The sequence below is a fragment of the Lactuca virosa genome, chromosome 8, assembly GCF_052849685.1.
Source record: "Lactuca virosa cultivar CGN04683 chromosome 8, Lactuca_virosa_CGN04683_v6, whole genome shotgun sequence".
Taxonomy (NCBI): Eukaryota; Viridiplantae; Streptophyta; class Magnoliopsida; order Asterales; family Asteraceae; genus Lactuca; species Lactuca virosa.
The window spans coordinates 198,336,928-198,360,977 of record NC_136433.1 but is presented as its reverse complement, the minus strand read 5'-3'; positions in this window follow the sequence as shown (position 1 = coordinate 198,360,977).

Here is a 24,050-nt window from a genome sequence, read left to right as displayed (position 1 = left end):
ATACAATGCAACAAGAATTGCAATATGGTTTCACTTGTACTAGGTTAGGGTTTATGCTCGGCTACGTCTAAAATTTCCCAGTTGTGACATTATCCCCCGTTAGAGGGAATCTCGTTCCGAATCGTTCTAGAGTGGTTATTCGTTGAACTAGAGAAAGAGGTGTGTACTACTATTCCTATTGATCTTCTCGTCCCTAAGTGAAATCAGATCCTCGCTTGGCGTTCCAGCGGATCTTCACTGTTGTGCCTGATGTTCTGATCGGTAAAGAGTGTGTGGGTTTGGTTTACTTGTCTACTTTCATCCGAATGGTAACATGTCCACTCGTAGTCCTGGGCATCTTTTGTCCTGAAGTTTATGGTAGGACTCATACTTGGTCCATCTATCATCGTCTCATGTATACGATTGATAAGACGGTCGGATGGGTGACTCTGCCCCAAGTCCACAACCAGACTAGGAACAGGAGGTAGAGCGGAATCACACATCCTAAGTCCGTAGAATCTTAATTATATACCACCCTCGAGTATACACTTAGTAGTGATAGGCTAGCTGTATGGGTCCTTAGTCTCTATTCTTGAACTTGACTTGCTGTACGAGTGGTATTCTTGAGAAATCTACTGGGAATGCTTTCAGGAAGGTTACAGACTTCCGGAACATCCTCGGTGTTTTTTGTTTCAGGTTTCTTGTCTACGGAGTGAGTTGGGAAGGCGTGGTACCCCTCGCATGGGTACTTCTGAGTTTTAAAGCGAGAGACGATACGGAGGTTTGTGTCGAGTTTGTCGTTATAGGTTGAAAAGATTTCATTAGACGGTCGGTTAAGGCGAATGGTCTTTTCGTAGCACATGGAGTTGGTATGGTGAGGACCAAGCCAATCCATGTCGAATGATGACGTCAGAACTTCTTATGGTAATATGTGTTAAGTCTATTTGGAAGAAATGTTTGTTAGAGCGATAGTGCATTCTATGTTTACGTTTCTAGTGCTTTCAGTTTTATCCTTGATATTACTACTACTAATATTTGTACTGCATTTAGCGAGTACTAGCGGTAAGAGTGTCCCGTTAAATGAAAATGATGAAATTTCATAATATGATCCCTACTAGGTCTCTCTATAATCGCTTGGGGTATACAAGTCATGTATAATTAAGATTGATAAGACCGTCGACTGAGTGACTCTGCCCTAAATCCACAACCAGACAAGGAACATGAAATAAGGCGGAATTACGCACTCTAAGCCTGTAAAATTTTAATTATAGGTGACTCTAATGTATACACTAAGCCATTACATCTCACCTGTATGGAATCTTAGTTTCTATATGAATGTTGTGTGTCGTCCGGACGAGAGAACAATTTATACTTACTTTTTTATTAGCACCAATTTAGTAAAAAATTTAAGTTTTAAAATATTTTTATTTGGAAAACGTACCGTTGTTCATAGGTGGTTCCGGGACAGTCTCTCTTGCGGCGGTCATCAGTACCCTCCCATCTTCACCAGCATTCCTTGCTATCGGGCAGTCGCTCTTGAAGTGTACTATTTCACCACACCCGTAGCAAGCCTGGCTTACTCCGACGCATGAGACTTGGGAGATTGGTTGTACCGGTGCCCTGCAGAAACGGGCAGTGTGGCCCTTCCTGTTGCAATTTTTGTAGTGTAACTCTTGGCAGGCTCCAAAGTGATGGAAACTGCATTTTTTTGCACTTTGGGAGGTTTCCAGCATATCAATTGGCGGGCGCTGGAGCAACATGTGTTGTGGCAGCATGAAGAACAACAATCTGTTTTTTCTTCGAGGGTTCTTGTGTTGGCTGTCCCTTTTTATTACTCCAAGACTTTCTCTTATAGTCACTCCATTTGGTTGGCTCAGGAACGGAGGCTATCACGCCTTGACGGACTCCATGGTCCACAAGTGTCTATGCTAGACGCTTGACACTTTCGAAAGTGAGTGGATTGGCAGCTATAACGTTTCCTTGAGTCGGGGGAGTTAGTCCCCAGATGTACCTTTCCACATTCTTACTCTCTGGGGAGACCATCCCGGGACACAGAAGAGCCATGTCACTGAATCTGGCTGTATAAGCAGCAATGTCGGAGTCTTTCATCGTCATACTCCAGAGCTCTTGCTCTAGCTTTTGTACTTCGCCCCTCGGGCAGTATTCTTCCATCATCATGGCTTTTAAGTTGCCCCAACCCATTGAGTTAGCCACTTCAAGGTTCAGTGACTTGACATGGCCATTCCACCATGTGAGAGCTCTGTCAAATAAGGTGCAGGCATAAAACTTCACTTTGCTCCCTTCTGGGCACACGCATATTTCGAAAATCGACTCTGTTTTCTTGAACCATTGCATTAGAGTACTGACTCCCCCACTTCCATTAAAGGATTTGGGTTTGCAGTTCATGAAGTCTTTGTACGAACACTCCCTTGGATGTCCATGGATTTCCCCATGGTTCTAATTATTAGCACCACTACCCCCCCACTGGTACCACTTGCGTGGATATGAGTCATGGCGGCTGTTACCGCGGCTGTTACAACAGCCTGAAAAACAGCAGGGTCGTACTGTGGTGGTGGTGGTGGTGGATTTGTTGACGTGTTGTTGTTACGCCTGATATATCTACGAGGCGGAATCTTTCTGTTATAAGGTTTAAAAGATGAAGTGGTGGTAAGTCTTTAGTAGTGGTTATGAGTCGTGTATCGATTGAAATCTGTTATCTTAGTTCTGTGCGTATCATATTCTGACTTTTATAGAGTTCTGTAAACAATTCATAATAGAGGTCTATATAAAATAAACTTATGAATTTTAAATTGTGACCACCTTTTTAATGACTTTATATGACTTGGTTTACTAGTATTTGTTGCTACAAAAGAGACAATAAGCCTAACACATAGTGTAAGTAGTGTAATAACTAACTCACTAGGTTATGTTAATTTATTTAATTATTAGTGTGACGCATAAGGTGCTCTCTAGATTTCTCCTGATAGGGTAGGGTTCATTTACGAGCTCTCCAACGCCTTTCTCCTCGTTAAATCCATTCTCGGAATCCTCCTTGTGAACCCCCTTCTGGTTCCTCCTCAACTCCTCTGTTGGCTGTTGTAGAGGGGTTGCGATGTCTAGGTGTGTCGTTTGTGCGAGAACAGTGGTGTCTAAAGGATCAATGAGATAAATAAAAGATTTCTATTGAAATTTTTATGGGGTGATCCTTATCGGGTCCTCCTATAATTACGTAGCGCATACCAGTTGTATATAACTAAGATCAAATAGACCTTCGAATAAGTGATCCTACTCTAAAACCACAACCAAACAAGGAACATGTAGTAGAGCGAAGATCACAAATTCTGAGACTATAAGATCTCCATTATACACAACCCTGGGAGTATACACTCCATAATCATAGGCCTATCAGTAAGAGTCTTTTATTTTTCACATAAGTTATTTATAGTGCCTAAAATACTCCTGTAGTATTTTAATTGTATGTTTGATTCTGGAGCTTCTTGGTATACGAAGTGTTGGGTTTTGAGCATTCTAACACTCCTAAGGTGTTAATGCAACCCAAAATACCTTGGATCTATGTTTTCACTAATTGTACATGCAATGGTGTTTCCAAGGTATTAAGCCTATAACTAGCATACAAAGATGTAAACTACACTAGATACTAGTTAGTGTAACATACCTTTTAATATGGCTGGAAGTCTTGATGCATTTGGCCTTAAGAGATTAGCCCCAATAGTGTGGAATCCTCAAGTGGAATCACAACACATCAAGGACAAAGGTAGGACTTGAGAGAGAATCTCCATGCACCCAAAACCACCATGAACTCCAAGAATGACTCAAGTGGCGTTTTTGAGGCTAAGAGCATGTATTTATATGTGTGGATTTCAAGGGTCATGGGTATAACCCAAATCCATACCCATGGGTTTTATGATCCATGGTTCATGTGGCCCAACTCTTTATGTATCCATACATAAACTTGGTCCAACATGGATCATAAGCCCAACACATATAAATATAACTAATTATCATAATTAGTCCCCATAGATTTAATTAGTCTCTTTTGATCACTAAATTAATTCCAAATTAATTCTTGATCAATACTAATTAAAACATATGATTTCATATTAATATATTATAACTTATAATATATTAATAAACCATAAATTACCTTCTCTCAAAAGTCCATCCTAACAAATTGTCCTGATGATATGCAACCCAAATGGACCATGCTACACTCGGGTCAAGTACATACCAATAATAGTTATGGACTTAGACACTAATCCAACAGTCTCCTACTTGGATAAGTCTAATAACTATTATTGCAAGTATGACTTCATAACCTGACTAGCAATCGGAGCTCTTAAAATCCGTTGTCGAACTCTGAACAAATCAATGACGCGTCCATTAGATAAGTGATCATATATTCCTCCATTCTAGATATCATATGGACTGATACATGGATTATAATAATTCTCTCTGTCCATTTGTTGTTTCCCGATTTTCGATTTATGACAACTGACTAATTGAACAAATCAAATCAGTCTAGGCTTGGCCAAGCACTTAGGGGTGTCATCACTAAATCATCGAGGGGCCCACATATATCGCTTTTATCCCTTTTAAGGGTAAAAGGAATGGATAAACTTTGACTCATATGCTTGTACTAACTACTTGTTGAATCATACACAAAGGCACGTTTTATAACATCGAGTTAGCAATGCATTTTCATGCAATCAATGTATAACCAACTCATAGCCAACAACTCATATCTCTAGGTTTGAAGAATATAAGATATTATCGTCTCATGATTCACTCGTGATAAAATCCATGAAGTGATTCAAATGAGCGTGGGTTTAATCCAATACTCAGAACTTATGAGCACTCATGAATGTTGCAGCAACTCTTGCTATGTCCACTCCCTTGGACATCTACAAACCAGCTTCATGACAGTCTTGATTCATATCTACTTCCAACATATGACCGACTGTCGATGGTTTGAATAACTTAGTCATTCGGGAAGAATGACCTAGTTATTCTGGAAGTCAAAACATGCAAAGTGAAACACAAGAATAATACTAATCCTATATGGCCCCAACACTTTGAGTGTAAATAAAACAACTTTTATCTAAGCACCATATTGATTACTCATTATTCTTTGTATAATGTTTCGATTTATCAACTTAATACTTGAATAAAACAATAGTCATGCCATGCTCCAAGCATGCACACTATGTTTACCTATGTTCCTTTCTTTTGTGAAATAGATCAATTGAACACGACTCCAATAATGCTCATTTCACAATCCCAATCCCTTTTGTAAATGTAAGAATACCAAACTCTTGCCATTTACTGTAATCTGTTAGATTCTAAACTTATATGCAATGATTCTCTTGTAATGAATATGCATACAAGTCACAAAGACTTGGCAACAGACATTACAAAGTATTCGAATGGAGAGCAATTCCATGGAAACGAAGTCTCACATTCAAAGTACATTCCTTTGAACACCCTTCTTGCATTAAGTTCTCTAATCTTACACAAATTCAAAGAATAACTTCCACCTATGGAGATAATTCCATATTCCCATTTTGACTATCACTTCTGAACAAGAGTTGCCTCCTTTTCAGAATATATCAATATGGTCCAATCTCTATACTTCCAATTCTCTATGAGCAACCAATCTTTGGCAAACCTCAGATTGTCCTCGACAATTGCTTAATCATTTTAGTCAAATCCAGTTTTATTCCTTTTTCCCTCTTAACGCCCTAGGAATTTGGAAAATTTAGAATGGATAAATATTATAGCACATGTAATCGATCCCATACCAGAAGCATATGGGACCCGATTCATGCTAATATTTTTTATTTGCCATGTTCTCAAAATTCGAACTATTGAAGAGGGATGCGTTAATCATAATCGATTTTTGAGAATGCAACATATATATATATATATATATATATATATATATATATATATATATATATATATATATATATATATATATATATAATTTCCTTATGTTGAACCATTCCAACATAACATTCATATATATCCTTGACTAAAGTTGATTAAAATCTCAATCTAAGCTTTTAGAATTGGAATGAAGTATAAATCCTCTCCCTTAATTATAGCAAAACAACTTTTCAAAGCGAATTGAACCTTTTGTTTTCTATAATTAACATTGCTAACTTGCAACACTAACCATAATAATCATGCTCCCACTAGCACAATGATTATTATCTTACTAGCACAACACTTATGCTCCCACTAGCTTTGACATGTACTCAGAAATCAACTGGACTTCTAGAAATCAATTCTTTATTGACTTTCTTGCCAAAGTTCAGATTTCTGATACAATATTGCTTTGATAAGACTTTATCAAAATCATACACCTTTCCTTAGATAGCTCACATGTTTGTCTAGACCTTTTGCCATTCTCACTAGTTAGTGTGCCGATTAACCACACACGCTCCACTAACGACATGAGAATGCAAATATCACAATTGCTATCTACTTAAAATCTACTTAGTGAAAGCATTTCCTCACCATCATTTTCATGAATCGGAGAGAAACCTTATGACACTTAGATTTTTATGGTGTATGTATTCCTATCCATGTGAATTTGTCAAAAACATAATCACAAGACAGGGTAGTGACAAACCCAAACTCATATGGACTGAACTTGTTCAATCTTAATTTCTTGCCACTTGGCAGCTCAAGGGCCTACCATTGCTTCCACATTGTTATGGAAACAATTGAGAACTCATAGAACTCACAAGCATAGTCAACTTTAACTGGAATAGGCACATAAATAGGAATATATGTCAACACGATAGGTTACAAACCTCAAGTCGTGGGCTAGTGATTAACAATACTCTTGATTAGTTCTTGAAACTATCTCAAGATCTTTTAAGACTCCCACTGACCTCTTGACATATAGGATTCTATTGTCAAGAACCATTCCTTGACAAAACAAATATTCAAGAGTTAGTGCGGATTCTTATCAAGATAGACACTTCACACAATCGGTCTTAGTTGGTCTTTGTTTTATCCAAAACATCACAACTTACAAATTTTAAATGTACAAGAGTAAGAAAACATTTTACTCTACATTTGACAAGTGTTTTAATCCTTTCTTAAGATTATGTCACTCAAGGCTCAATCTTGGAGTATGACTCTAAGACTTGATTTTGGGACGAAGTATGATTTATCTTTTGATTTTACCATTTCAACAATTCACGATTCCTCTCCTTAGCCAAACAAATGCACTAAGGTGTCCTTAGAGGATCAATTGTGATATGGTTTTGTAATCAATAAGATAATCATAAAACAAGTACTCTCCCATCTCTTCAGATTGGAGAAACATTCATCTTTCTGCCTAATTTGATTCTTTTTATTCATTCTGTCTATCATTGAAACTTTTCCAATGATCCAGAATTGTACTTAAACTTGTAAGCATAACCATATTTACTAAACTTTAGTAAACCATAACGAATAATCTTATCAATCTTTGTGGTGGACCTGACCAGCGCACAACCTAGTGTACCTGATCCCTTAGTCCTTTACTTGACTTACATATACATGTAAACAAGGACTTAGTCTTAATTTCCCAAAGATGAAAATTCTCATTCATCACACAACACAACTTGCATGATTCAAAGTTTCTATCCAACTGAACCTTGGGTGATGAAAATCTTTCCTTATTTGGTAAATTTTGACACTACCACAAACGAAAGAATCAAATCTATTTTCCAATATTGCTATCAATGAAATCATATAAACAACAATTTTCCACAAATGCCATCGTAAGGATACTTAAAATAAATAAAATCAAAACTTTCTTTTATTTGAAAACATGCAGAAAACTTATCCTTACAGTGCAAATACATATGAAAAACATGTTGTTATCTATTCCTAAGCAATCTATCATAACTCTTTAAGCAGCAGTTCAAAATTCTGATCACCGAACCATGCGATTGAAATCCATCTTTGTGATCAAAATCAGCATACCCTTTTGTTAAGGTTTCCTTTGATTCTTTTTACATTACATCATGTATTAAGAATCTCCAAAAGAGACTTCATACAGTTAGATAATGGACTTTACCTGAAGTAGAGTCAAACTTTTTGACTTTACCATCCTTATGATCTTTCAGGTAAATTAGGCAGCTTCGCAACCAATGTCCCTTCTTTTGGAAAAAGAAACATATGGACTCTTTGGAAATGGTACACTTGATTGTCCAGACTTAGCCTTTCTCTTTACCATTGAGTCAAACGACTTGACCATGGCCGATCCCTTTCCATTGAGAAGAGAAAGTTTTTCTGAACTTTCAATGTTACCATTACCAATGTCCATGGAAGCATGGGAAGTAGATCTTTCAATCAAATTTGCTTTACCATTGCTCCAAATCATTGCTGATTCAGTAGCATCGAGCAAATATGTAAGATCATTAAGGGTCATGTCATGGTCTGTCACATAATAGTCCTTAAAGAACTCACTATATGACATAGGAAGTGACTGAAGAACCTAGTTAACAGTCAACTCCTTTAAGACTTTGACACCCAACTCTCCCGGCTTGCCAATATGTGACTTAATCTCCAAGATGTAAGCACATATAGACTTTTCTTGCCAATTAGTGATTGAGTGGCCTTGAACTTGTGGGTCAGGGAGAATTATTGGAGGAGGTGGAGGAAGTGAAGCTCTATCCAAAAGGATGAGGAAGACCATAGTTGTCTGAACTTAGACATCTATGAGGGAGAAAATCAAGTTTCAGTTGATTTAAGTCCTTAACATAACACCCAATATAAAATATTAAGGCTAGGATCCAACAACCTATTTATAACCGGAAGAGGGATGCCATAATCCAAGCTATAGAATAGTTGAAGGTAGCTAAATGACGATTTACCAATTTCCACCATGAAAACGAAATATAATTAAGTTTTAATTGGATTTGAAACTCCTAGATCTTTTGAGATACATTGAACTTTCAATGGCATGTTTGAATCTCGATTGTGCCCTCTCAAGTTTGTGACTGGGATACCTAGGATCACAAACAAGGTGTGAATAACCATGCAAATTGACTTGGTACCCTCAACTTTATCACCTAATTGATGTGCCGGTTAACCACACACGCTCCACCAATCTATGATAAACTTAAGTTACCCTTCGCCACACATTGTCAGTCCCATGTTAGTGTGCCGGTTAACCACACACGCTCCACTAACGACTTAACAAAGGTGCAAAGTGTAATTTCCTGGGTTAGCACCATTTCAGATTTTCCTAAGTAACTAAGATTGGGAATTTATAAGTGTTTAGTTACTTAGTATTTGTCATTATACTTTTAATGAAGGGAGAATTATAGTCTTTATCCTACCCGTTCGGCTAACGACCCTCCGCCAGTCAATGAAGCGGTGGGTGAGAGTGGACACCCATTAAACTGCCATTTTATAGGCAGTAACCTTATACCCCCCTTAGAGACTGGCTTCATGAATAAGGCCTACTAACGGTAAGATTGACTTTATATTATACATATCTATATAATTAAAATTATAATAATAGTATAAGGTTTGAATTTTAAACTTTTAAAATTCTAGGGTTTGATTTGGAATTAAAGCATTCATGAGGGGAAAACTTTACAAATTACAAAACTTGAGGGCAAGTATTGAAACTATTCAAAACTCTTGGATTTTCATAACTTATGAGTTTAATTAAAGTTTTAAAAACTTTAATGAAGAGACTCTTGAACATCCATAACTTGAGGACAAGTTATGAAATCCATAAAACTATTTATGAGAAAAAGACTCTTCATTTTGTAACCTATGGCACTTTTATGAGTTTTAAGATTCATAAATGTGACTTTTCATATAACTTTAGGACAAGTTACAAAAACACATTTTATGAACTACTTTTAGATCAATTTGGATTGAAAACAACTAACACATAATTTTTTTCATTAATCTATATTAATTCATAAAACAAGGTAACACACAAAAAAACTTTTGGTAATCCATAACTTGAGGACAAGTTATGGAGTCCATACAATGACATTAAGATCAAGAATTACACTAACAAATAATTTACACATAATTCCTATGATCTACCAAAACTCATAAGCATGAACATTCATAATCAACAATTTTCAAGAATCATATAAACATATCTAAAACTTGAAACTTTGATAATAACTTTGAAATTGGTTTACCATAATCATTACCACATTAAAAACAGGTTTTATAAGTCCAAAACAGTTTAAGGTAATGATTCTAGACCAATTCCAGCCTTAAAAGTCGAAAATATGCTGTCAGGGGCTTCTACTCGTCGAGTGTATGAACCTACGCGACGAGTAGGATGAGTTTCTTCATGGACTCGGCGAGTCCATCCGTGGAATCGGCGAGTCCAGTGCCCAGGAAGCCATAATTTTCGATTTTTACGCTATTTCAGCATGTATAACTTGAAAACAAGCCTAGGATCTGATACCACTGTTGGGTTTTGAGCATTCTAACACTCCTAAGGTGTTCACGCAACCCTAAATACCTTGGATCTATGTTTTCACTAATTATACATGCAATGGTGTTTCCAAGGTATTAAGCCTATAATTATCATACAAAGATGTAAACTACACAAGATACTAGTTAGTGTAACATACCTTTTAATATGGCTGGAAGCCTTGATGCATTTGGCCTTAAGAGCTTAGCCCCAATAGTGTGGAAGCCTCAAGTGGAATCACAACACATCAAGGACAAAGGTAGGACTTGAGAGAGAATCTTCATGCACCCAAAACCACCATGAACTCCAAGAATGACTCAAGTGGCGTTTTTGAGGCTAAGAGCATGTATTTATATGTGTGGATTCCAAGGGTCATGGGTATAACCCAAATCCATACCCATGGGTTTTATGATCCATGGTTCATGTGGCCCAACTCTTTACGTATCCATACATAAACTTGGTCCAACATGGATCATAAGCCCAACACATATAAATATAACTAATAATCATAATTAGTCCCCATAGATTTAATTAGTCTCTTTTGATCACTAAATTAATTCCAAATTAATTCTTGATCAATACTAATTAAAACATATGATTTCATATTAATATATTATAACTTATAATATATTAATAAACCATAAATTACCTGCTCTCAAAAGTCCATCCTAACAAATTGTCCTGATGATATGCAACCCAAATGGACCATGCTACACTCGGGTCGAGTACATACCGATAATAGTTATGGACTTAGACACTAATCCAACACGAAGTTGATAAGCTTTTAGACTTGTTGTTATTGTATAGTGTCATTAAATACTACTATAGTATTTTAAACTTTATGTTTGGTTTTAGTATTCCTTTGTATATAGATTTGGTAAGTTTTAGACTTTTTGCAACACCACTATCACTCCCAAACACATGTTGGTCATATCTCAAATAAATATAGTTGATCATGCTATATTTATCCCAGATATGGTTACATAACTGTCTAGGTTTGACTGTAGTGTCCAACATCTAAATACTTTTGTTTTGTTCTTCTTTTGATACTTGTTCTAGTATATATATATATATATATATATATATATATATATATATATATATATATATATATATATATATATATGCATGTGTGTATACTTTTATAAAAATATTAATATATTTTAAAAGTATAATTCTTGGTCAGGGTGTTTTTATCCCATTGTGTTTATAGTTGTATATCTTGCGTGGTTTGATATACTTAGTTCACTATAAACAATGCTCTGATACCAATCTGTCACACCCCCAAATCGGAACGGCGGAAACGTTCGGGGGCGGAGGACGTCATGTGTAGTATCACAAAAATTGTATAATAGTAATCAAAGAAACAATAACCATTGTATTGATAATATATCGTTTACATGGTATTCGAATCACATATGATTGAATCCAAAAGTAATTAACAAAACATAGACTTGAAGCTACTATGCTCCGTCTTCTCGAAACCTGTGCGTGTACCTGTCTACTAGTTTCTTGAGAATACAAGTGATTTTGAAAGTGTATCAACATTTAAGTTGGTGAGTTCATAAGCATTTGATTTAAAAAGTATGTACTTTGTTCCTTGAAAACCTTAGTTTGTTCCTCCAGAAAATCCTATATTTTCTGATGTAATGAAATGTAAGTAATATAACCCATACTACTTCCTTCTACGAGTACTTAGTGCATATATATAATCCACATAGAATAGACAGTCGATTGGGTGGTTCTTCCCTAAGCCCACAACCAAACAAGGAACAGGAAATAAGGCGGAAATGACACATTCCACTGCCTGTCGGATCTCTATTGTATATAACCCTAACGTATCCACTAGGTAATTACAGAGTTAACAATAAAGGTCCTTTTGGAAATGTGAGTGTGTTCTTTCAGAAAATCCAATATTTTCGTAGTAAAATGAGATGTAGTCTTTAGACCTTAAGACCCAAATGTATGCATATTAATGTATTCTGAAATAGTATACTTGTAGTTTTATTATATAAAACTATATAGATATATGTTTTCCTCTGAAATATGTGTTTTGTGTTAGAAAATAGTATACTGTTCTTGTATATGGTGACTTGACCCATACCTGTTTCCCCTATGATTACTTAGTGTATACAAGTCATATATAGCAAAGATCGAATGGATAGTAGACTCTGTGGATCTGCTCTAAGCCCACAACCAAACAAGGAATAGGAAGTAAAGCGACAATCACACATTCTACAGCCTATCAGATCCTATTTGTATATAACCCTAATGTATTCACTAAGGGATCATAGAAATAGCATTAAAGGTCCTTTCTAAAACGTAAGTTCATAGTGGTAGAAAAGTAGTGTAGTTTAGTCCTATTATTAAAATAATACCATTTGAAGATATGTATTTCCTGTAAACTAAACGTCTTAGTTGATACTATTATGAGTTTCTCATAACCATGCTAAAATGAATAGTGGCCTGCACGACGTTCTTCAAGAGTCGGAATGTTATGCTATTTGTCACCCCAGAACTTTCGTTCCAACCGTAGCTAACAGTCAGGGCGTGGGATTGTCAGTCCAGTATAGATCTATACACAAATTCACGCTCTCCCTCCAGGAGACTCTGGTTATAATTTATAGGACTTTAACCTGTACCCTAATGGGTACAACGAAGTAGTGCTTCACAACCCTGTATTAACTAGTTTACGTATAGTGCACTAGTGTCACACCCCCAAACCAGACGACGGAAACGTCCGGGGGTGGAGGACTTTATTTGTAGTATCACAACACATGCATCATAGTAATCAAAGTACAAACAACCATTGTATTTAAAAAGTATAAGTATTTACATGTGTTCAATCATTGTATATTGAAACCAAAATAGTTATACAAAAGAAGAAGATATGACTCAAAATAGCTCCATCTTCTCAAAAAGCTCGGGGAGTACCTGTTTATTGTTTCCCTGAGAATACAAGTAATTTGAAAAGAGAGTATCAACATAAAGTTGAGTGAGTGCATAAGTATTTATGTTTAAAAGATGTTTCTGTATCTTGAATATGTAAACTGTTCTAGAAAATCCTATATATTCTGCTGTATATGAAAAGTAGTTTTATTCCTATAAAACTGTTCTATTTGTAAACCAATGTTCTGTATTTGTATTTCTTTATGTAAAACTTGTAACTGAGAGTGTGCCTGGTTCCACTAGCTGTTATTGAAAACCGTAATGTACTATTGTAGCTTTTATTTTGTAAACTGGTACTTTGAAGATGTACTTACGTTTAGTTGATTATACACTAACGTATTGTTAATATCTTTTTAATGAGTTATTATAACCATATTGAGACTAGATGGCCTGAAACAAATGCTTTGTAGGCGTTTAAACTGTTGATAACAATTGTCACTCATTGGCGTGTATGCCTGACTGTAGCTAGCAGCCTGAGTGCGGGGTTGTCAATCCCAATATTGATCTACACACAACTTGTTTCGATCCCCTGACTGGAGACTCTGGTTATAATATCAGGACTTTAACTATGTTGTTTAAATGAATTAAACAACCTGAATTGAATGACTCATAAAAAGCATATAAATGTTACATGTATAATAGTTATGAAAACCCAATCATCCTGAAATAATGATTGATTGTATATTCATGAATTAGTATTCTTAAATTGTATTTGAAAATTGTAAACCCTTGATTTGTTTTGAATCAAACATTTGTTTCTTGTAAAACGGTGTATTCTAGTATACTTGAATCATGTATTATTGTTCTATGTATCATAAATTATACCTATTATAATTTATATGTACTTTCTGAATTGGTATTTAACTGTTTTTGAATGAAACCCCTTTTGCTCAACATGTTACAAAGGGTATTTAAACTGATGAAATAACTTTTATATTTATATACATATACAATTATATACAAGTAAAATTTAAACGACATTCGGACAAATAACCGGTACTATAAGCCCACATCCAAACAAGGAAAAGGACCCAGAATGAGTTATCAGTCCTAAGCCTTTTAAAACTTATTTATATATATATATATATATATATATATATATATATATATATATATATATATATATATATATATATATATATATATATATATATATATATATATATATATATATATATATATATATATATATATATATATATATATACAAATATGAATTTTGGGGAAAAATATAAGTTTATAAAAGAGTTTAATATTTTGAGTATTTTTGATGACTTAATGTCGTTTTATCATGATTTGAAATCATTTATTTCTAACACAAAGTTCTTGTGTTATACTTGTATTCCCCCCCTTAAAATAGTAAAAATTATGAAAATACGAGGGTATGAACTCACTTGATAGGTGGTGATTTGGACAGCGTTTCGTTTTCTGGAAAAGGAGTTTATTTGAAGAAAAACTGGCTTTAATCGGGCATAGTTTCGACTGGAGAAAGTTGTTTTTCTCGGGAATCTCGGGGCTTCGAGGCTTGCTTAGGGTTTTAGACTTGATACTGGGGCTTTAGGGGTTGTAGGAAATTTTAAAGTGGTGAAAGAAGTGAAAAAGGATGGAAAATGGTGTGAAATATGTGAAAAATGCAGAGGGTCTTGCATGCCTTATATAGGCCGAAGCCTCAGATCCGAAGTAAGGAGAAGGAGACGCGTGTCTCGGACAGGTGGCGAGGGGGAGGCTTCGCTTCGGACACCTGGCGAGGCGCATCGGATCAGGAGTGGTCGCGACTTCGGTCGAATCGGAAGAGGGCACGGGTCCGAGCTCGGTGGCATGTTCTTGCGAAGGGTGTCAGATGGCCAATGGACCGTGGCTTCGGTCCAATCAGAAGCTGAAACGGGGCGGACACGAGGAAGCCTCGCATGCGAGGTGACGTGGTCGAATATGCACCATGCGATTTTTCCCGGTTTTCAACATTTTTCGATTTTCGTGCCTAAAACTTGCGAAATTCATAACTTTCGCATAAGAGCTCCGTTTTCGACGTTCTTTATATGAACGCGTAGGTAAAATTATACTCTACGATTTTCGTTTAGACTTCGTTGGCTAATTTTGACTTTATTTTTAATATGATTATTTTTAACAGACCGGGACAGGAAAATCCGTTAAAAATTCATAACTTTTTCATCCGACGTCCGTTTTTGTCTGTGTTTTTACCGTTGTACTACTATTGACGAGACCTTCAATTCTCGTTTAGATTGTGTCGGCTAAAAATTACTTGATCTTTATTTCGAGTTTTTAGTTGTATACTGCAATACTGAAACTTAGAAAAATCATAACTTCCTCATACGAAGTCAGATTTTGATGTTCTTTTTATGAAAGTTCTCGGTTTAACATATTCTACAACTTTCATTTAGATTGTTATGGCTAAAAAGCCTTTTATTAAAAATTCACTTTTTACACTGAACAATGTTTTGCCGGTTTTGTCGCGGATTTTCGATTGGTCATAACTTTTTCGTTATAACTCGGATTTTAATGTTCTTTATATTTTTGGAAACCTTGTTACAATCTCTACCATTTTGTTCATCCCAATCGAGATTGTTTAATACTTTATTTTTGAGGGTCAATTATGTAAATGTACACAGTATGCTAAATTTCTCTTTATTATTTTAAAAAGAACTACAAATTGACCTACGTTATTACAGAGGTTTGAAATAACGGTTTGTTACAACTAGTGTTCTCTTGTGCTTGAAAATGTATGTATTACCTTGTAGTAGTGTACTCATAGTGTACGATAATTATAATTAAATAATTATTTTAGTATGATATCCTTGACTTAGTAGAATAATGTAAGTGTTCCCTAAACTATACCTATTATAGTTTAAATGTATGTTCTGTATGCAATTAAAATCTTAGAATTTAACAGTTCATATAACACAATAAAATATTTGAGAAAGATACCCTTTTGCTCGACATGTTACAAAAGGGTTAAAGTTTTATCTAACGAGTTATATATATATATATATATATATATATATATATATATATATATATATATATATATATATATATATATATATATATATATATATAAAGCATATGTATATAAACATGTATTTTGGAAAACCAAAGTATAAAATAATTGAAGTAGTTTGAAACAGTTTAAAATAGTTTGTATCAGTTGAAATAGTTTGACATGGTTCGAAATCGTTTGAAATCATTTTAATATTAACATAAGATTTCTTGTGTTTTACTTGTATCCCCCCCTAAAAACATTGAAAAATAGTGAAAACGTAGGGGTATGAACCAATCTCGAATGCAGGTTCTCGCTTGGATATGAAGTGGTAGCGGTGAGTCCTCGGGTTATGTCACAACTAGGAATTCTAATGCTTTTGTAAACATTAACAACGATAACATTTATCACTAAAACTTGAAAGTATGCATGATGTTTATTCAATAACACCAAAGTTCCATCAATCACTCTATGCAAACACTTTAAATAGTCAACAAAAGATTGGAAGCCCTAAAAATCCTGGTTTAAGTCCAATATGGACTAGGATTTTCTTATTGGGCCTAATGGACCAATAAGTCTCCAATTTGACTAGTTTGGGCTTAGAACTCTTAATTGGGCTCTAATTCAACCCACCTTCTTAAGAATGGACATTTTGGGCCATATTTGGGCCTAAAATGGAATAAACTTCTCCAATAAGCCTTATTGGGCCATAACTAGCCTAATTAACCTTGTTGGGCCATAACAAATCTAATTAGCCCTAATGGGCCATAAAACTCATTCTTTTATACAATATGGGCCGTGAACCATCCAAAGAAGCCCAATGGGTCGAAAACCTCCTTTATGAATCTCATAGTTTCGAACTTAGGCTAGAAGTGGGCCGAATTAATCCATGTTTCTTTTACCGAGCCCAACTCGGCCCAACATAAAAAAAAGAGGAAAAAGAGGATGGTGATAAGGGTTGACTTAGGAGGTGCCACCTCCTTATTGTCCACCATACATCCATGCAAGTCTTACACTTCCCCATGCACCCATCAACTCACACCTCTCTCTTCTCCCTCTCTTTTCTTCCTTCGGCCGAGAACCAAACACACACACACACATCCCTCCAAATCCTCTCCAAACACTCTCAAAGATCATTCTCTTCTTCTTCCAAGATCTTGAAATTTTGCTAGAGTTCTAAGGATCTTCATCAAGTATTTCCAATCTTTGGTAAGTTATTGTGTAACTCCAATACTTTTGATTCAAATATAGTCTAGAAATCTCTCTTTAAACCACTCTCATTCGTGATTTAAGCTTCTAAAGATCATCTTGGATTCGAAAATCTCTTCAAGAAGTGATCAAGGCCGAAACCTCCATCTTTTCTTCACAAAAACCAAAACAACAAACCCAAGGTGAGTTCATACCCCCTTGTTTTTGGTTTTTACTTGTTTTTGGGGGAGAATACAAGTACTATGTGTGTATGTTGTTATATGTGATTTCTTTGATTTATGTTGTGAAAATATGATGTTATTTGCTAAATCTTGAAATCTATGGCTAAAGTGTGAAGAATGCATAAACAAAGAATATAATAAACAAATTACATCAAATATCTAAGGATCTTTAGGCTTAAGAAGTGAAAACAAAGTCAAAGTCCTTTTTAAGTGTCATTTTTGCAAAAATAATCAAAGTTTGGGTAAAATATGTAATTTTCGGTTTTATAAGGACAAAATGGTATTATTTACATAGAAATCTAACTTTTATGAAAATAACACTTTTCTAGGGGTCAAAAACATAAATTTTAGCTTATTGGGCTTTAATTTGGGCCTCACGAGTTTTTGGGCCCAAAGTTGCGAAAAAATGAAATGTAGAGGGGCTGAATTAGAAAACTTAAGAAACTATGAGTCTAAAACGTGAATAAACTATTTTTAGGGGCTGAAAACGACTTTGATGCAAAAATTGGACTAAAAATGCAAAGTTTTTGATTTTGGGGTCAAAATTGTAAAACTTACGGAATTTGAGCCAAAAGTGTAAACTTTTTACAAATCAAGGGCTGGAAATGACAAATACAATATATTTGGGCTGAAATTATTATTTAAATAAAGTTTGGGTCTAAAATGTCAAGAAAAACGGTTTAAGGACCAAAAATGTCAATTTTCATAAAAGGGGACTAAAAGTGCCATTTTTATAGATAAAGGGGCTGAAATGGTCAAACTAAATGTTTTTGGGCCAAGTAGACAAATATTAAATTATTGGGTTAAAAACATTAAGTTTATAACGCATGGTTTTAAATATATATATATATATATATATATATATATATATATATATATATATATATATATATATATACGTATAACCAAGCCTCGTTATAAATCAAACGTCAAAACATTTTAACACTTCGAATAAACATCTCACTTACAACAAATAGCTACATTACGAACTTAAGATCAATAAATTATAAATGATTCAATGGTTGGGCTCAAATATCTTCTATTCATGCTATTAGGCCTTTATGGCCCAATATCCTGATTATTCGGCCCAATATAATCACACATGTTTATTGGGCTTTCGGTGACCCAATTACATACCCAGTGGGCCTTTATCAGCTTTAACATACTATTGGACATTAATGGTCCGCTTGTATTGCTAATAAGACCTTAAACCTTTATAATATGCTTAATGGGCTATAACGTGTCCGTAGCATACTCGACAGCCTGTAATAACATACAAAGTTAGTGAGCCTCCATAGTCCTCTTCTCTTCGTCTGTTAGGCTTACCATTATTCAAGTAAACATAAATCGGGTCGTGAAACAATGTTATACAATTTCTTTTGGATTAGTGAGAAATAATGGGCGACACCAATAAGTGTCGGTCGTAGTCTGTAGTTATAATCAAAGTCTCCTGGAGGGAGAGCGAGAGTTAGTGTATAGATCTATACAGGGGTGACTCCCCCACACCTAAGCTGTTCGCTACAGTTAGACTCGGCCTGTCTAGGGTGACAAAATCTTAATTCAATACCGGCATTCACTAGAATGTCAAGACATACGAATTAGTCATTATTATGCATGGTTATAACGACTCACATAGAGATCCATTACCATCTAAGTAATCATCAGGAAATCATGTTCATATTCTGTGACGATACTGTAACAACGAACATTTCCAAAACAATTTTTCATTTTTAAAACATACTTTCATTCATAAAACATCATAGTAATCCAATGTATCACATGTTATCACAATGAACAAATCCCAGAATCTCAAAAACATAATCTCTATGAGTGTGTACGGATCATGCCGGCGCCTTCCCGCGATCTTCGTTAGTACCTGAAACACATAACACAACAACTGTAAGCATAAATGCTTAGTGAGTTCCCCGAAATACCACATACAACACATACGCCACTCGAGGCTATAATACGACCCTCTGGTCGATGTGTCACAGCGGGACCCTCCAGTCCCGTAGCTCGTTGGACCCTTCGGTCCGGTCTGTATCGTTGGACCCTCCGGTCCGGTCTATACAACACATAGCATACACATATCACAATGCACATAATCTCATACATACACATAGCACACAAGACCCTCCGGTCTACACGTAAATACCACTCTAGGTAATTTATAGTGAGAAGACTCACCTCGGGTATCTCGGATGATCTCGCGCACGAATATACTGATCTAGCCCCCGCTTAATCACATACACAATATCCTCAAATAAATAGTGGCTCACAAAGGCTAGATTAAATCCCTTTCTATAATCCCTCAGAAGGGTAAAAGACCATTTTACCCCTCTCATGGCTCAAAGACACTAACATTGACCAAACCCTAAAAGTTAACGAAAGTCAACAGTCAAACTTTGACCCGACTCGTTGAGTGCACTAGTGCGACTCGGCGAGTACATGCATGTCCACTTCGCCCCTGGATCTCACTCGACTCCCTGAGTCAGCCCTTTCCTCAACGGGTTAACACAGGTCGCGAGTTGCGGGGCAACCCGACTCGACTCGTCGAGTCCCTTATGGGCTCGACGAGTTGCCTCCATAACATCTCTCAAATGACCTTCTAAGGTCAGATCTGCTTCCCTAATTATCAGATCTATCCTTCAAGTGTTCAAATGTCACGTAAAGGTGCAACCTTTACGTGCATGCAACCCTCAATAAGTCACAAATGGAGAAATAACTCTAAAATGGCAACCTAGTCCCCAATCTCTCATTTGCTTGCATAAAGCTGAATGCATGGGACTTCCTGGACCTAAAAGGGTCCAGATCTCTATTACAACTCGAAGAAGGGGGTTGGAGGCATTCAAAACCCCCAAAAAGGAAGGATTCAAGCCCTAACCCTAAATCAATGAAATCCATACAATAGAGAGAGAGAGAGAGAGAGATCCGATTTTTTACCTCAAGGTGAACTCCTTGCTTAGCTAACTCAGAATAGCAATCTCCTTTGATCCTTCTTGCTGGAGCTCCTCTCCCTTCTTGCAAAATCACACCAAAAGCTCAAATGGTCTCCTCTCTCTCACTCTACATGCTCAAGATCGATGGGGGTTCTCTCTTTGGGATGGTAGCCGCCAATGAAGGCCATAAGGGCCTTTAAATAGGGATTAGGCCCTGAGATTTAGGGTTTCATTTAACAGCGCGGACTCGCCGAGTCCACACTTCTACTCGTCGAGTCCAGTCATTAATCCAGTCAAGAACTCGCGATCCTACTCTGCGAGTCTGAGTGTCTACTCACCGAGTCCCTCCATAAAATCCAAGATTAATAACTAAAATAAGATACCTGGGAATCCGGATGTTACAATTCTCCCCCACTAGAATCAGACTTCACCCTCGAAGTCTTGCTCCGCAAACAACTCTGGATGCTGCTCCCGCATCTCCAACTCCGGCTCCCAAGTCAGCTCGGACCCTCTCTGATGTTGCCACTGGACCTGGACCAGGGGCACTTCCTTGTTCCTCAGAACCTTGATCTTCCGATCCAAAATCGCGATCGGTTTCTCAACATAATTCAACCTCGCATCTATCTGAATGTCCTCCAGTGGCACCACCGCTGACTCATCAGCTATACACTTCCTCAACTGAGACACGTGGAAGGTATCATGAATCTGGCTCAACTCCGCAGGTAGCTCCAAACGATACGCTACCCTGCCCACTCTCGCGGTTACTCTGAACGGACCGATGTACCGAGCCCCAGCTTCCCCTCTTCCTGAATCGAATCACTCCTTTCCAAGGAGACACCTTCAGGAGTACGAAATCTCCCACCTGGAACTCGAGCTCGGATCGTCGCCTATCCGCATAACTCTTCTGGCGACTCTGAGCTGTCAATAGTCTCTGTCTGACCTGCTGTATCTGCTCTGTCGTCTGAAGCACTATCTCAGTGCTACCCATCACACGCTGCCCTACCTCTCCCCAACAAATGGGAGTCCGACACCTCCTCCCATATAACAACTCGAAGGGAGGCATACCAATACTTGAATGGTGGCTGTTGTTGTAGGAAAACTCAGCCAACGGCAAGTACGTGTCCCAACTTCCTCCGAAGTCCAACACACATGCTCGAAGCATGTCCTCGAGTGTCTGGATCGTCCGCTCACTTTGCCCGTCCGTCTGTGGGTGGTAGGCGGTACTGAAATGCAACCTCGTACCCAACTCCTCGTGGAACTTCTTCCAGAACCTGGAAGTGAATCGCACATCTCGATCTGATACCACCTCTCTCACATACAACTCGGCCAACCTCTCTGCGGAAGAGCTGTCACTGATAGCAAGGAAGTGAGCGCTCTTAGTCAGTCGGTCGACTATCACCCAAATTGCATCGACGCCCCTCGTGGTTCTTGGCAATTTGGTGATAAAATCCATAGAAATCTGTTCCCACTTCCACTGGGGAACCTCAAGTGGCTGCAACTTGCCATGCGGACGCTGGTGCTCGGCCTTAACCCTACGACAGGTCAAGCACCTCTCGACAAACCACGCAACATCCCTCTTCATACAGGGCCACCAATAGTCCCTCTTCAGGTCCAAATACATCTTAGTGGCCCCGGGATGGATCGAGAACGTCGATCGGTGCGCCTCCTCCATCAAAGTGGTGCGCATCCCGCCTGCATATGGCACCGAAATCCGACCCTGAAAGGTCATAAGCCCACGGCTATCGGTAGCGAACTCAGGTACCTGCCCAATCACCCGCTCTCTTTTGTGGTTCTCCGGTCTCACGGCCTCTGCCCGGGCCTCCCGAATGGTGTCCAACACCGGAGTCATCACTGTCAATCGCATACAAACATCTCGTATCGGGGCACTCTCCGCCCTACGACTCAAGGCATCGGCTACCACGTTAGCCTTGCTCGGGTGGTACAGGATCTCACACTCATAATCCTTTACCACATCCAACCACCTCCTCTGGCGCATGTTCAGGTTGGGTTGATCCATCAGATACTTCAAGCTCTTGTGGTCCGTGTATATGGTACACCGAACCCCATACAATTAGAGACGCTAGACCTTGAGAGCGAACACCACAGCCCCCAACTCCAGATCATGAGTAGGATACCTCGTCTCATGAGGCTTCAGCTGCCTCGATACGTATGCTATCACGTGCCCCCTCTGCATCAGCACCGCACCCAACCCCGATATCGACGCGTCACAATACACCACAAAATCCTCCATTCCCTTCGGAAGGGCTAACACTGGGGCTTCGCATAATCTCTGGCGAAGTGTCTCGAATGAGGCCTGCTGTTCCGGGCCCCAACTGAAAGCCACGCCCTTTCGGGTCAACCTGGTGAGAGGAACAACAATCTTGGAGAAATCTGTAATAAATCTCCTATAATAGCCGGCCAACCCCAGAAAACTCCTGATCTTGGTGGGGGATCTCGGCACCTCCCAACTCATTACCGCCTCAATCTTGGCCGGATCGACCAATATCCCATTCTGGTTAACGAGATGTCCCAGGAACTGAACCTCTCGTAACCAGAAATCACACTTGGAGAATTTGGCGTAAAGCCTCTCCGATCTCAGAACTCTGAGGATCTCCCTCAAGTGCTCCTCATGCTGCTCTCTGGATCTCGAATACACCAGTATATCATCAATAAACACGATCACCGAACGATCCAACATCAGTTTGCATACTCTGTTCATGAGATCCATGAACGCCGCCAGTGCATTGGTGAGCCCGAAAGGCATCACCACGAACTCGTAATGCCCATAACGAGTCCTGAATGCCGTCTTCTGGATATCCTCATCACACACTCTCATCTGATGATATCCCGACCTCAGATTAATCTTGGAGAACCAAGACGCTCCCTGCAACTGATCGAACAAATCATCGATCCTCGGTAAGGGGTAACGGTTCTTGACCGTTAGCTTGTTCAACTCCCGGTAATCAATGCACATCCGGTGTGAGCCATCCTTTTTCTTGACAAAAAGGATCGGCGCTCCCCAAGGTGAGCTACTCGGTCTGATAAATCCTTTCCCAACAACTCCTGAAGCTGTGAGGATAACTCCTGCATCTCTGGTGGCGCAAGGCGATAGGGCGCCTTGGCGATAGGCGCGGCTCCCGGAACCAAATCGATGCGAAACTCCACCTGCCTCTCGGGAGGCACACCCGGCAACTCCTCGGGAAAAACATCCGGGAACTCACGCACTATCGGCACATCATCAACAGAACTAGGTCTCTCCGCTGCTACTCGTGTGTCCATCA